At 39.7% G+C, this 13,235-nt stretch overlaps 2 pseudogenes; both read right to left on the reverse strand.

The window, feature by feature from the left end:
• Positions 1-5,747: 5,747 nt before the first annotated feature.
• On the reverse strand, positions 5,748-6,563 carry LOC116311751 (annotated as a pseudogene).
• Positions 6,564-11,152: 4,589 nt separating this feature from the next.
• LOC120442634 lies at positions 11,153-12,527 on the reverse strand (annotated as a pseudogene).
• Positions 12,528-13,235: the final 708 nt, after the last annotated feature.

Below are 13,235 nucleotides of genomic sequence, written 5' to 3' on the forward strand. Positions count from 1 at the left end.
TAGGCTTATGAGTTGGGAAGCAGTTAAGCAAAAATAATTTATTGATGGCAATAATAGATTGGATTGTCCTTTAAGACAACCCCCACTATGGTTTTTCTAAGAGGGGAGAGGAAGAACGTGATGAAGGAATTCAGGCTGTAGAAGCTGAGAGGAGGAATGAGGAGGGACAGGAAGTTAAGGAGGATTCTCAGATAGGAGGGAGTGGAGACAACAGGAGGGAAAGAAGGGAAAAAGGTGGAGAGGAGGAGGCGGAAAAGGCAAGAGAGGAGTAGTACTGGTGAAATGGTTTACTCTACACTCAGAAAAATAAAGGTGCCAACTGGAACCAAAAGTGGTTCTTTAGACTGATGCCATAGAAGAACCTTTTTTGGTGCCACAAAGAACCTTTCAAACAATGGTTCTTTGAAGAACCATTTCTTTCAGTGGTTCATTGAAGAACCTTTAAAGGTGCCCCAAAGGACCATCAAGAAATGGTTCTTTGGGGCACCTTTAATGGTTTTTCAAAGAACCTTTTTTAAAATGGTTCTTTAAAGAACCATTATAAATCTTTCAAAATAAAATGTATCATAAATTGAATTTGAGTAGGGTAAAATAAATACGAGCACAGCATAGACATATATTAACGGTTTATTGACATTTCGTAATATAGCAAAAGACAAAAAGGCATTTTAACCCTCAGCACAACATCACTACTAATACATGTCACATATTAGTCATTTAAACAATAATAATTAAACATTTTTACTATACTATAAATAAATATATGTAAATACTATATCTATAGATAACACAACAATTAATACATGTATTGTTTAATTAATAAGTTCCTAGAGTATTTAAAAGTAGAATGGGAGGCAGAGCCTTCAGTTTTCAGGCCCCTCTTCTGTGGAACCAGCTTCCAGTTTGGATTCAGGAGACAGACACTATCTCTACTTTCAAGATTAGGCTTCAAACTTTCCTTTTTGCTAAAGCATATAGTTAGGGCTGGACCAGGTGACCCTGAATCCTGCCTTAGTTATGCTGCAATAGACGTAGGCTGCCGGGGATTCCCATGATGCATTGAGTTTTTCCTTTCCAGTCACCTTTCTCACTCACTATGTGTTAATATACCTCTCTGCATCGAATCATATCTGTTATTAACCTCTGTCTCTCTTCCACAGCACGTCTTTCATCCTGTTTTCCTTCTTTCACCCCAACCGGTCGCAGCAGATGGCCCCGCCCCTCCCTGAGCCTGGTTCTGCCGGAGGTTTCTTCCTGTTAAAAGGGAGTTTTTCCTTCCCACTGTCGCCAAAGTGCTTGCTCATAGGGGGTCATATGATTGTTGGGTTTTTCTCTGTATTTATTATTGTGCGATCTACTGTACAATATAAAGCGCCTTGAGGCGACTTTTGTTGTGATTTGGCGCTATATAAATAAAATTGAATTGAATTGAATAAAACATCAGAAAGTGATCAAACATATTAGAAATAGCAATAGCTTCATAACAGACCAATAAATCAAGACATTTTCATCAGCAGATGTTTGCATGTTCAGTAAAAATATTTCAACAACAAGTTTTTGATTAAAATTATCAATGAACTTCAGCCTTACCTTATGCAAGGTAAGTTTCATGTTGGACTCATGGTTCTTTGTTAGTCCAGTTTAGGATAATGTCTCTTGACGTATGTATCATATCAAATATATGTCATATCAAAACAACCCCAACACCTGCAGTTGTTTCAGCTTTTCACAGGTGTTTCCTGTCAGCTGGTCAACCTCACTCAGGTGGACATCCATATCAGCCAAGCAAACGACAAGGTCCTCCCTTTGTGCTTCAAATCCCTCCCACTCTGAGACAAGGAGCTGAGAGAAAGAAAACAAGGGTCAATTATAAAGAAGAGAGAAAAGTGAAACCCTTCTCAGAAGGTCTGACTCGCATACCTGCAGTCGACCTGTGATGGACTCCTGTTTGGCGTTCACGCCATCCCAGCGACGGCCACACTCCCTCGCTGTTGCCAGCAGCCGAGTCTGCAGGGTGCCCTGGAAGAGCAGAGTTAATGTTCGACGTCTCCTGATCAGGCTCTCCAGCTGGATGAGTCGAGGTCCCGCCTCTCGCCGCTACCTCTGAACACACAAACATAAATTGCATGTGAAGCAGGAGGTGCAGATTTTTTTGCTGTTCTTTTCTAAATCCAGGCTTGATCACGTGGAGGTATTTGGAAAACCTTTTTAGCCAGCGGACGACTGTTGTCTCGCAGAAAGTCAAATCAAATGTATGCAATACACAATTAATTCACAAGAACACATAAAAAAAGTCCCGTTCTTACGTGATTTCAAGTGAATTCTGCATCAAAACAGGGTAACAGAATTAAAACGAGTGTTTGCAGCAAATGTGAGCACAAAGCCTCACTTTGTACAAGCCTGCTATTAAAGTTCTCCTCTATGCAGACGACTTTCCTGTTTTCAAGGCACAACTTGGATCTGCTGTACAAATCTTATGGATACACGCTAAATCAGCGGTCCCCAACCTTTTTTGCGCCACGGACCGGTTTATGCCCGACAATATTTTCACGGACCGGCCTTTAAGGTGTCGCGGATAAATACAACAAAATAAAACTAGTACCGGTACCGAAAAAAAGAAGATTTATTCATAACACACGTGAAAAGACCCAGGAAAAACAAGTTAACGATAAAAACGATGACAAAATAACGCTGAAAACCGATAAAAACCCTGAAAACCATACATTTCAGACCTGAGCCTCAACTCTCGCGGCCCGGTACCAAACGACTCACGGACCGGTACCGGTCCGAGGCCCAGGGGTTGGGGACCGCTGCGCTAAATGACACAGTAGTGTCATTTAGCGCTACTTGGCGGGGCCCGATGCCTGTCGCTCGGTCAGGCCTCTTCCGGGGCAAAGGGGGCCCTCGGGCCTCCGGCCTCGGGGCCTGCAACTCAGTTCACTCTGGCACAGCTGGCTGCCGGCAGAGCCGGCGGGCACGTCGGTGCAGCCCCCTCTGGCTTCTGCTCCGTGGCTACTGGGTGACCCCCTCGTCTGGGGATCTCCTCAGCCCTTCCCAGGAAGGTGGCACGGATGCCCCTCCAGTGGTACTCCTTGGGCTCTCGCACTCTGGGTCCTCTGGATGTCTGGAGCCTGGATCTCCTCCATGCCTGCTTCATGCCCTGGGGGACGGGGCTATGGGCCTCCACACCCTCTAGCAGACCGTTACATGGGAAAACCTTTTGTATACAAGCGCGTTGATCCACACAGGTGTGCACACGGGTGTTCACTGTTCGTAGACATAAACTACCGTATTTTCACGACCATAAGACGCACTGTACTAAAAGGCGCAGTCTCAGTTATGTGTGCCATTACTGTATTTAACACACACATAAGGCGCACTGGATTATAGGGCGCATACAAGTACCGTATGCGTATTTAAAAATAAAGCGGGAGCAAAACTGAGTTTGGTACTCACATTTTTATTACCAGTAATCGTCATCATCAACAACACATGGCAGATCATGCACTGCCTAAGTCTTGCCAGTGGGAGAATAATTGCAGATGTAAAGGATATGTGCGAGGAAAGGGTTCAGTTTTACTTTGAATTATTTATTTAAAGCAGAACAATGCGACAGTGACTTTCTCCTGTCAGACATTCCTCAAATCTCTTACTCTGACAAGACTTTCCTGGATGGACCTGTGCTTCCTGATGAACTGCTAACAGCTTTGTCTCAGATGGCCATGGCGCAGGCTCCCAGGATAGAGTTTTTTAAACATTATTGTAGAAGATCTGCAAAGGAATCATATTTGAGTGCATTAGGACTGGAGAACTTCCACTGAGTTGTAAGAGGGCTGTTCTGACCTTCCCACCTAAGAAAGGAGACCTAATGGCTCTTAAAAACTGGAGGCAAGCAGCCTTATTGACAGTGGACTATAAGCTGATTACTAAGCTTCTGGCAAATCGTCTAAAACTTTGTTTAGGCTCTGTTATTCATAGGGATCAATCATACTGTGTCCAGGTGCCAGTGCTGCTAGCTGACGCTGAGTGCTAGAGAGGCACGATGGCAGGATGGCTCTGTTAGGTGAACTTTGGGTTTAATAAAGAAAAGTGAGACAGGTGGAAATGTAACATACTGTATATGAAAGAAACTACTTCACTTTCCTAATATTGGTTAGCTACTTAATTTCTAATAGATAATATTGTGTTTTTGTTATTTTAGCCAACATCTATTGTGCAGTCAGACCTTTTATACATATGTATACTAAATGACTTATTTGCAGGCCTGGTGCCAGGCCAAACAGATAAAAGCTTTGGCTCAGGCCAGCTTAGTCAAACTCCAATACATACGAAGTCTACTAAAAACATTTATGCTCTACAAATGACAGATGTTTTAACAACTTCCTGTGTAGTAGACACATTAGACAAGAACTGGACCACGCTGACTGATTTGTTCAATTAAAGTTATTAGAAGTTGTAACTCAGTTGTCTGCAGCTGTTGTGTTTTCAGGACTGCTGTCTTTTATCTGTGAATTATTTAGTATATAAACATTTCCATACTCTGATAAAAACTATATTAATAATTTTTGTGTCCTGTTTTTGGTGATTTATTAATGATAAATTATCACCAATGTTAGATGTCTTACAGATGGAATTAATTGATACACATGGAGTGTGAGACTGTTATTTATAAATGTACATTACAAAAAAAAATCTTTGTTTTGTGCACAAATGGTCTCATAATATAAATCATGGTTAGCAAGAAAAGTCATAACTGTCATTATCATCATGTACTGAAGCCACCGAGGCCGAATCAAACTGACAGAAAGAGCTTATTCATGTGTTTGTTTAGACAAAGAAGAGAAGTTAAAAACTAAAAAAATAATTGCACAAAGTAACTGCTACATCAAAAATAATAAAATCAAAGTTATCATATATACACTGTTCAAAAAGTTAAAGGAACACTTATTAATTTGATTACAGCATCAAGTCAATTAAACTTCTGGGTTGTTGATCTGGTCATTTCTGCTCATTCAAGTAGCAGAAGGGGTTAATTAGTTTCAGCTGCTTTGGTATTTCTGAAATTAACAGCAGGTGGACTGTAATGTGCAATAATGGGATAAACCCCAAAACAGGAATGGCTTTACATTTTGAGGCCACTGGCATTTTCTCTCCTCATCATTTCTGGCTGTTTGTTCTCTCGTTTTGCATTTTGTTTGGGCCTCCAAATACAGGAGGAAGCTGCTGTGCTCTGGCTATTGGAGAACATGGCTTGTTTACGGCTTGTTGCCTGGCCCTCAGACTTTTGCACATCGTCTATTATCCCAGGATAAAAAGCATACGTGGCTATGGTTAGAGTCAAACTCTTAATCTACACCTGGTAGTTGGTTTGGTGAAATTTAGGTCAAATTACATTCATACCATAAACAAACTGCTTGGAACTGCCCTGAGACCAACTCCCCCTTAGTTTTTTTGGTCCACACCTGAGTGCGATTAGTGTTTTTATATCTGCACCAAGAGGGAAGATGAACCAAGTCTGATTTAACCTTCTAAGAACTCTTCCACAGCGTGCATTGTAATTTCTCTTTGATATTTGGGCTGATTGGGACCTGATGAGTGTAAAAACAAAGAATTACCAGATTTTTGTTTCTAAGAAAAATGAGAGCCACATATGAGGATATTCATTTAAAATTGCGATAGAACAGCAGCAGTATAATGTCCTCGTAAGTGGATATCAGGCCCTTTTGGAGCAAAATTGAGTATTTGGGTCAGCTATTAAGAAAAGCCAGACTTGTGGCCAGAGGCATCCCGGTAGCTGTGACATAATCTAATCTTTGATTGTGAGTAGCAGATGTGAATTTCACTAGTTCAATTAGAACCATTATGTGAAAGGGAGCCCAGCATAGAAAAAATTAATTATAATAGCAGGAATAATCTTAAAAGGGCGCCTTGATTGCCTAACAAGACCTCTGAGATGATGAATTATGACAGCATAACAGGAGACAATGACAGTGAAGGGCACTACAAATCCCAGGAGGAAGTGGGTAAGGATAATGGCCTGATGATGAAATTGCCCTAACTTTTTCACAGATGGTGTTTCAAAGTCATCAGAAAGAGCATAGTTGTTGAAGCAGAGGATTTTGTTAGAGTCTTGTTCAGTGTCCCTGAAGATGAAGTATGGAGCACTGAGAATCAAAGCCACCACCCAAACACACAGACTCACATAGGATGCGTTGCGTACATTTCGGTGGTTCTGAGCCCAGACAGGCCACACCACTGACACACATCTGTCCACACTGTTCACCACCATAATGTAGACACTGGCTACATGTTCAGAAAGCTGATGGTGGTGTACAGCTTGCACATAAAGTTGCCAAAAGGCCAGTGGAAATCCAAAGCTGTGTAAGTCACACTCAGGGCAAAAATGCAGTGAAGAGGAAGTCAGCCACAGCAAGGTTGAGGTACCAAACTGTGTTAGCAGTTTTCTTCATCTTGAACCCGGTCACCCAGATAACCACTCCATTCCTGAGCACACCACAGACAGAGGCCAGGGAATAGAGTATGAGAGACATGATGTTGAGACATTGTGTTGAGATATTGTGTTGTGTATCAGCCCAATGTCATTGCCAGTATCAGGTGCAGCAGTTGTGCCGATTAGATCAAAAGAGTCGGTGGTCGTCTCCATCACTGTCTTAAGAATGACATAAAGAAACAACAAAATTAAATCATTTTGTAATGTCTGTTTTTCAAAGCTCTTCTTTCAGATGTGCGTGCACACTATCAGTCAAAAGTTTGAACACACCTTCTCATTTAAATGTTTTTTCTTTACTTTTCATACTTTCTACATTGTAGATACATAGTGGGTACCTGATGAGTGGGGACATACATGATGTAAGATATATGGAATTATGTAGCAAAGACAAAATGGATAAATAACTTTAAATATGTCGTATTTTTTAGATTCCTGAAAGTAGCCACCCTTTGCTTTGTTAACAGCGCTGCAGTCTGATTGGGGCCATTGATCTAGACATGCTTTCTGTCTTCCACTGTGAATAACATATGGCTCTAATAAGATTTAAAGGTCACATGTTCTATTTTATGCAGCAACTCAGTTTTTTTCTTCTTTTTTTGTTATTGAGGTTGCAGGTCTAGATTTCAGTTAAGTGATGAAGAAGTAAAGAGCTGTGATGATGACAAATTTATGAGATAAACTAAACAATCTCAATCTGTTGCCCGCAAGTAAAGATTTGTTGATACTGTTAATAAAGTTTACGATGTATGAGAGGCACAGAAAGATGTAAGCATAAACATTTGTGTGTCGATCCTAACAGTGTGTCACTCTGACTTTAGATTTAGACACAAACATGAAAAGGGAACACCAAAGGTTTCAGCAAAGCCATTTTGAAATATGGGGCAGCATGGTGGTCAACACTGTTGCCTCACAGCAAGAAAATGCTGTGTTCAAATCCATCGTGTGCCCGGGGCCTTCCTGTGTATAGTTTGCATGTTCTCCACATGTCTGCATGGTGCCATACATTACATTACTTAATATAGCCTAGCTTGTATTATTCATTCCTTTGGGTTCTTAGTGTTAACATCTCGTCTTTGTATATAGATTCACCCCGTCCCCCTGAGCCTGTATGTGAGTTTGCCTGACTAGTGTGGCGTGTGCGAGAAGGAAGATCCCCTGTGAGGAGCGAAGAGATGTATGCAAGAGTGGAGACCCTGTTCCCTGATCCTTCCCATGGACCTTGGAACCCTATGCTCCATGTTGTGCAGTTGTTTTGCATGTTTGTATTTGTGTGTATGCAAGTTAGTTTAGTGTGTATGAATTCCTTTCTCATAGTCACATGAATGTGTGCAACCTGTTGATTTTTGTTGTCATTCATGTTTACTTTATGAAGTTTGCAGATGTATTAATATATTTTTAAAAACTGGATTTTAACAGTAATCTGATCAGTGGTATTTATAAACAAAGCGTTACAGATAGGCAGACATGAGATCTTACAATGTTACATTGTAAAAAAAAATCTGTAAAAATACAGTTCAATGTACTGTATAGTGTTTACTGTGTCCCAAAGTGCAGTCCCAAAATCCATCAAGTGCTACAACGAAAGTCAGGCCTTTATGGTCAAATAGCTGGTAAGAAACAACTGATAAGGAAAACCAAGAAGCAGAAGAGATTTGTTTGGGCCAAGAAACACAAGGAATGGACATTACACCAGTAGAAATCTGTGCTTTGGTCTGATGAGTCCAAATTTGAGATCTTTGTTTCCACCCGCCGTGTCTTTGTACAACACAGAAAAGGTGAACAGATGGTCTCTACATGCTTGGTTGCAACTGTGAAGCATGCAGGAGGCGTGATGGTGTGTCTAACTGTGTCTTTGCTTTAACATATGTTGAAACATATGTTGAAAATGGGAGTTGAAAATATGTTCCTGGGAGTCCACATCTCCGAGGATCTCACCTGGACGACCAACTGCTCCAAACTGGTCAAGAAGGCTCACCAGCGCCTCTTCTTCTTGAGGACTCTGAGGAAGAACCACCTGTCCTCAGACATCCTGGTGAACTTCTATCGCTGCACCATCGAGAGCATCCTGACCAACTGTATAACAGTCTGGTACGGGAACTGCTCTGCCTCGGACCGGAAGGCGTTGCAGAGGGTCGTGAAAACTGCCCAGCGCATCGCCAGAGCACCACTTCCTGCCATAAAGGACATCTACAGGAAGCGGTGTCTGAAAAGGGCTGGGAAAATCATCAGAGACCCCAGTCACCCATCACATAGACTCTTCACCCTCCTGCCCTCTGGGAGGCGCTACAGGAGCCTCCGGACTAAGACCACCAGGTACCGGAACAGCTTCTTCCCCACAGCTGTCAGACTCCTGAACTCTGCCTCCTGACATCTGACCCACGTTAAACTCATGGACTGAACATACACACACCCACAACCACTAGCACTTTACCACTACTGTATAGTTCTGTGTAGATAATCATTCTGTACATACGATAATTTTTAATCCCACAACTGTTTTTAACTTACATAGTTCACATTCTGTATAACTGTATATCTCAGATTTCTGTATAGTTTTTATTTCATATTTATATCCTGTTCATAGCCTGTACATAGCTTGTACTCACTACAGCCTGTACATACTTATAGAATATTCATAACATACTTCACACTGTGTACATTATAACATACCATAATAGACCCATTTCTGTAATATACTTACACATCTCTATTATTGCTAATTTATATTGTAATATATCTATATCACGACTAAAGCACTTTCTGGATGGATGCAAACTGCATTTCGTTGCCCTGTACCTGTGACATGTGCAATGACAATAAAGTTGAATTCTATTCTATTCTATTCTAAAATGTGATTTATGTAATGCTGAGCGGGTTATTTCAAGTGTGAAATGGTGTGTTCACTTGTGATCACACACTTTGGTTTCCAATGCATATGAATGGTCAACAAAAAGAAAGACTTCACTGAGTGTAAAAGGATAAAGATACAAGCTGGTGATGATTCAGTGTAGCTGGTCTCAGGAGATGAAGAAAAAGCCTGATCACCTTCTCTACAAAATCAAGATGAGTTTAAAAACTAAATTTTAGTTTTTCAAGGTATGTATGCTACTTTATATTTAAAGTGCTCATATTTCAACTGAATGCTGTTATGTGTATGCATCTCTACACGTATTAATATTAGGAAAATTGATAATAACCCATATGGAAAAGAAATAGAAAAAAACTTATAAAAGACTTGCATAAGATGCGGCCTACTTCATATAGTGAATCATATAAGGCTTATATGATTTACTCATGAAAGTGGCCACTTTCTCATTACTTTCACATATTGTTTTAGTAAGTATCCAAAACATACAAGTTTCATTTATATAATTTTTCAAGGGATCTTATATCTTTTTTCACTCTTGTATGCTTTTCATACAAGTTTCACACAAGACAGATACAAACTTTATAAGATTTATATAGATCTTTTCCATATGGGAATCCACAGCAGATCTGATCAAAAGCAAAACTTTGTTCTTTCTTGCTGCGTTTCAATGTTAAAGTATAAAACCCCATTTAAGTCAATATATTTTCAAGTCATATTCCGCCACAGTTTTCTCAGTATTACATTTTGAATTTTTATTTATTTTATTTTTAGCTTAAGAAATAAAAAACACTAAGAAGTGTTAAAGCATACTTTAACACTTCTTAGTAGGGGACCTAGTACAATACACACACTCACGGATTTGTGATTAGTTCAATTGCTTTATTTACAGTGTGCTGTCAGACTGCAATATTCACGTTTACTTTTCTGCTCAGCTTGCTCTGTCACTCAGCTGCACCATTATTTCTCTTGTGCCAAGGCTGGGGGTGGGGGGTGGGGCATGATTAGACAATTGTTATATGCTGTGTCTACCAGCTTCCTCTGACACTGCCCCTGAACCCACTGCCCCACCCTTCCTCTGCAGCTGAGCATTTGATATCAGTGTAACACACTGCCTAGAATACAGTTATGTGACATCATCATCAATGAATATGAACTAGATGGAAGCGATCTTGGCTTTTAAATTTTTTGTTGACTTTGACTACACGTCTGCTCTTACTTATTTCTGTTGCGCTCTCTCTCTTTTTGCCATCTTCATCCAGCTTTCTCCCTTTCTGTCCCACTCGATCCCCTGCTTCAGTCTTTCTACTGTCACCAAAAGTTAAATAGAACAGTGAAAAACTATTTACACACTAATAAAGTTATAAGTTCTGTTTCAATTTATAACAGTATTCAAACTTAATACAGGTTGCTCTTGGCCACTGACAGGCAGCAGTCTTTTGATTTGTTGTCACTTGGCTCTGTAACTGTACTGTCAATAAAGGATGAAGCCAAATTTGACCAGAATGGGAATAGAAAACTTTAACAAACTGACAAAAACCTCTTGTGATAATGGCCCATAGTTTTTTAAACACCTTGGCTGATAAATAAATAAAATAAAATGTAAGTATAAATATAATACGAATAATCACTATTGTTATTATTTATTGATGTCTCTGGGGTCAAAAAAACTTTTAAAGAGAGAAACTATCAGTGAGATTGTCTGGCATAGTAACATAATGATAATTATATAATAGTCATATATGTTAATAATGGAACTGTAGGAATGTCAAATATTTAATATAAAATGTAAATGTTTACATGAAAACTCAGTGGTGGTCAGCTCATAATAAGATATTGACATAAAACATAACACTGATTATTAATATATGGAAATGAATGGCAGACTTCATGAGTTAGTTAAAGCAATAATAATAATAATAATGATAATAGCACAAAGTTGATGTAGAGCTGTGAGCTGAAGAGGCAAGAAAAACAACACAGCACAGAAATAATACATCACAGTACCATTTGTACCATTAGCTGCTTTCATAATTTTATGAGCGGGGTTTATTTGAACAAAATTAAACAAAGTTTCATTTATTAAAGGTTTATAAAGATCTATAAAGATTTACTCTGGAGTAATATTTACAGCTAGTAAAAAAAGAAATTTTCTACTAAAGATTTTAACATGTTTATTTACCTCATATACAGCCTTATACCTCAGTAATCAAACCTGACTTCTCTCTGCTCTGCCTGGTGTTCACTGACTTCATGTCACTGGGAGAGCGTGTCTCCTCTTCCTGGAAGGCACTCTCCAGCACATTCAGGATAGATTTTCGGATTTCATCCTTAAAATCTTGTCTCAAGAAGACATACAGCAGTGGATTCAAGCAGCAGTGAAGAGTGACCAAATTTGTGGCAACAAAGATCCCATTTAGAATGGCATAGTTAAATAGTGCATTTGGTACCATAAATACCACCAGCTGAATGATGTGATAGGGAGCCCAGCACAGAAAAAAAGTGACAATAACAGAAGCAATAACTTTAAAGGGGCGACTTGATTGGCTGGCCAGTGTGCGGTTTCTCCTGAGACGATGGATGATGACAGCATAACAAGAGACAATGACAGTGAAGGGGACTGCAAATCCAAGAAGGAAGTGGATCGTAGAAATGGTGTGAATGACTGATGGTGTTGCTTTTTGAAAAAAAACTATGTCGGTGCAGTAAGTTTTGTTTTTAGATCCTTTCTTTGTGTCAAAGGAAAAAAAGAGGTGGAATGCATACAATCAAAGCCACCACCCAAACACACAGACATACATAGAATGCGTTGTGTACATTTCGGTGGTTCTGAGCCCAGACAGGCCACACCACTGACACACATCTGTCCACACTGATCACCACCATAATGTAGACACTAACAAACAAGTTCAGAGAGATGATGGTGATGTTCAGCTTGCACATGAACTTGCCAAAAGGCCAGTGGAAGTCTAAAGCCAAAGATGTCACACTCAGGGACAGAAATGCTGCAAAGATGAAGTCGGCCACAGCAAGGTGGAGGTACCAAACTGTGTTAGCAGATTTCTTCATCCTGAACCCGGTCACCCAGATAACCAATCCATTCCCGAGCACGCCGAGGACAGAGACCAGGGAGTAAACAGTGATAGACATGGTGATGAGATACTGAGGCAAGTTAACCAAAAAATCATCTACATCAGGTGTAGCACTTGTATTCCTTTGACTGAAATTTTCTGGGGTCATCGCAGTCATTGTTTTGAGACCTGCAGGAACAGAACAAAAACAAAACAAAATGAGTGTAAGTAGATCCCATCATGTATGAAATGTTTTAGCTTATTTATTTGAATCAATTCAAATTAAGGGTAATATATTTTTACAGCTTTCTGCCATATGTTATTGATGCAGTAGAAATATGTTAGAGCAGGGGTATCAAACTCATTTACATCCGGGGCCAAATACAGCCCACTTTCATATTACGTGGGCCAGACCAGTAAAACTCATGTTTCTGTCATTTTAAAGAAGTTACATATTTTTCACTGGTTTTCTACATGATCAAGAAAAAGCTGCTGTGAGAAAGAAAGATCTGTCAGCACAACTCTTTGGACTTAAAATGTAAGGAATAAAGTTCTGGTAGCTCCTTACCCAGACTGTCCATTTGTTGTTGTTTTTTGTTGGTTTGTTTTTTAACTGTATTCAAAAACAAAAATTTCTGTGGTAGAAAGTGAAAAACGGAAACTTTTTTTTGTCTACATTATATTGAAATGTTTCATTACTGCAAACATTTTAAGAGATACTTATTATTGTTAACATCTTAACAGATACTCATAACTATCATAAAATGCTTCGAGCGGAAGTAGTGGT

This window comes from Oreochromis aureus, linkage group 11, assembly GCF_013358895.1.
Source record: "Oreochromis aureus strain Israel breed Guangdong linkage group 11, ZZ_aureus, whole genome shotgun sequence".
Lineage (NCBI taxonomy): Eukaryota > Metazoa > Chordata > Actinopteri > Cichliformes > Cichlidae > Oreochromis > Oreochromis aureus.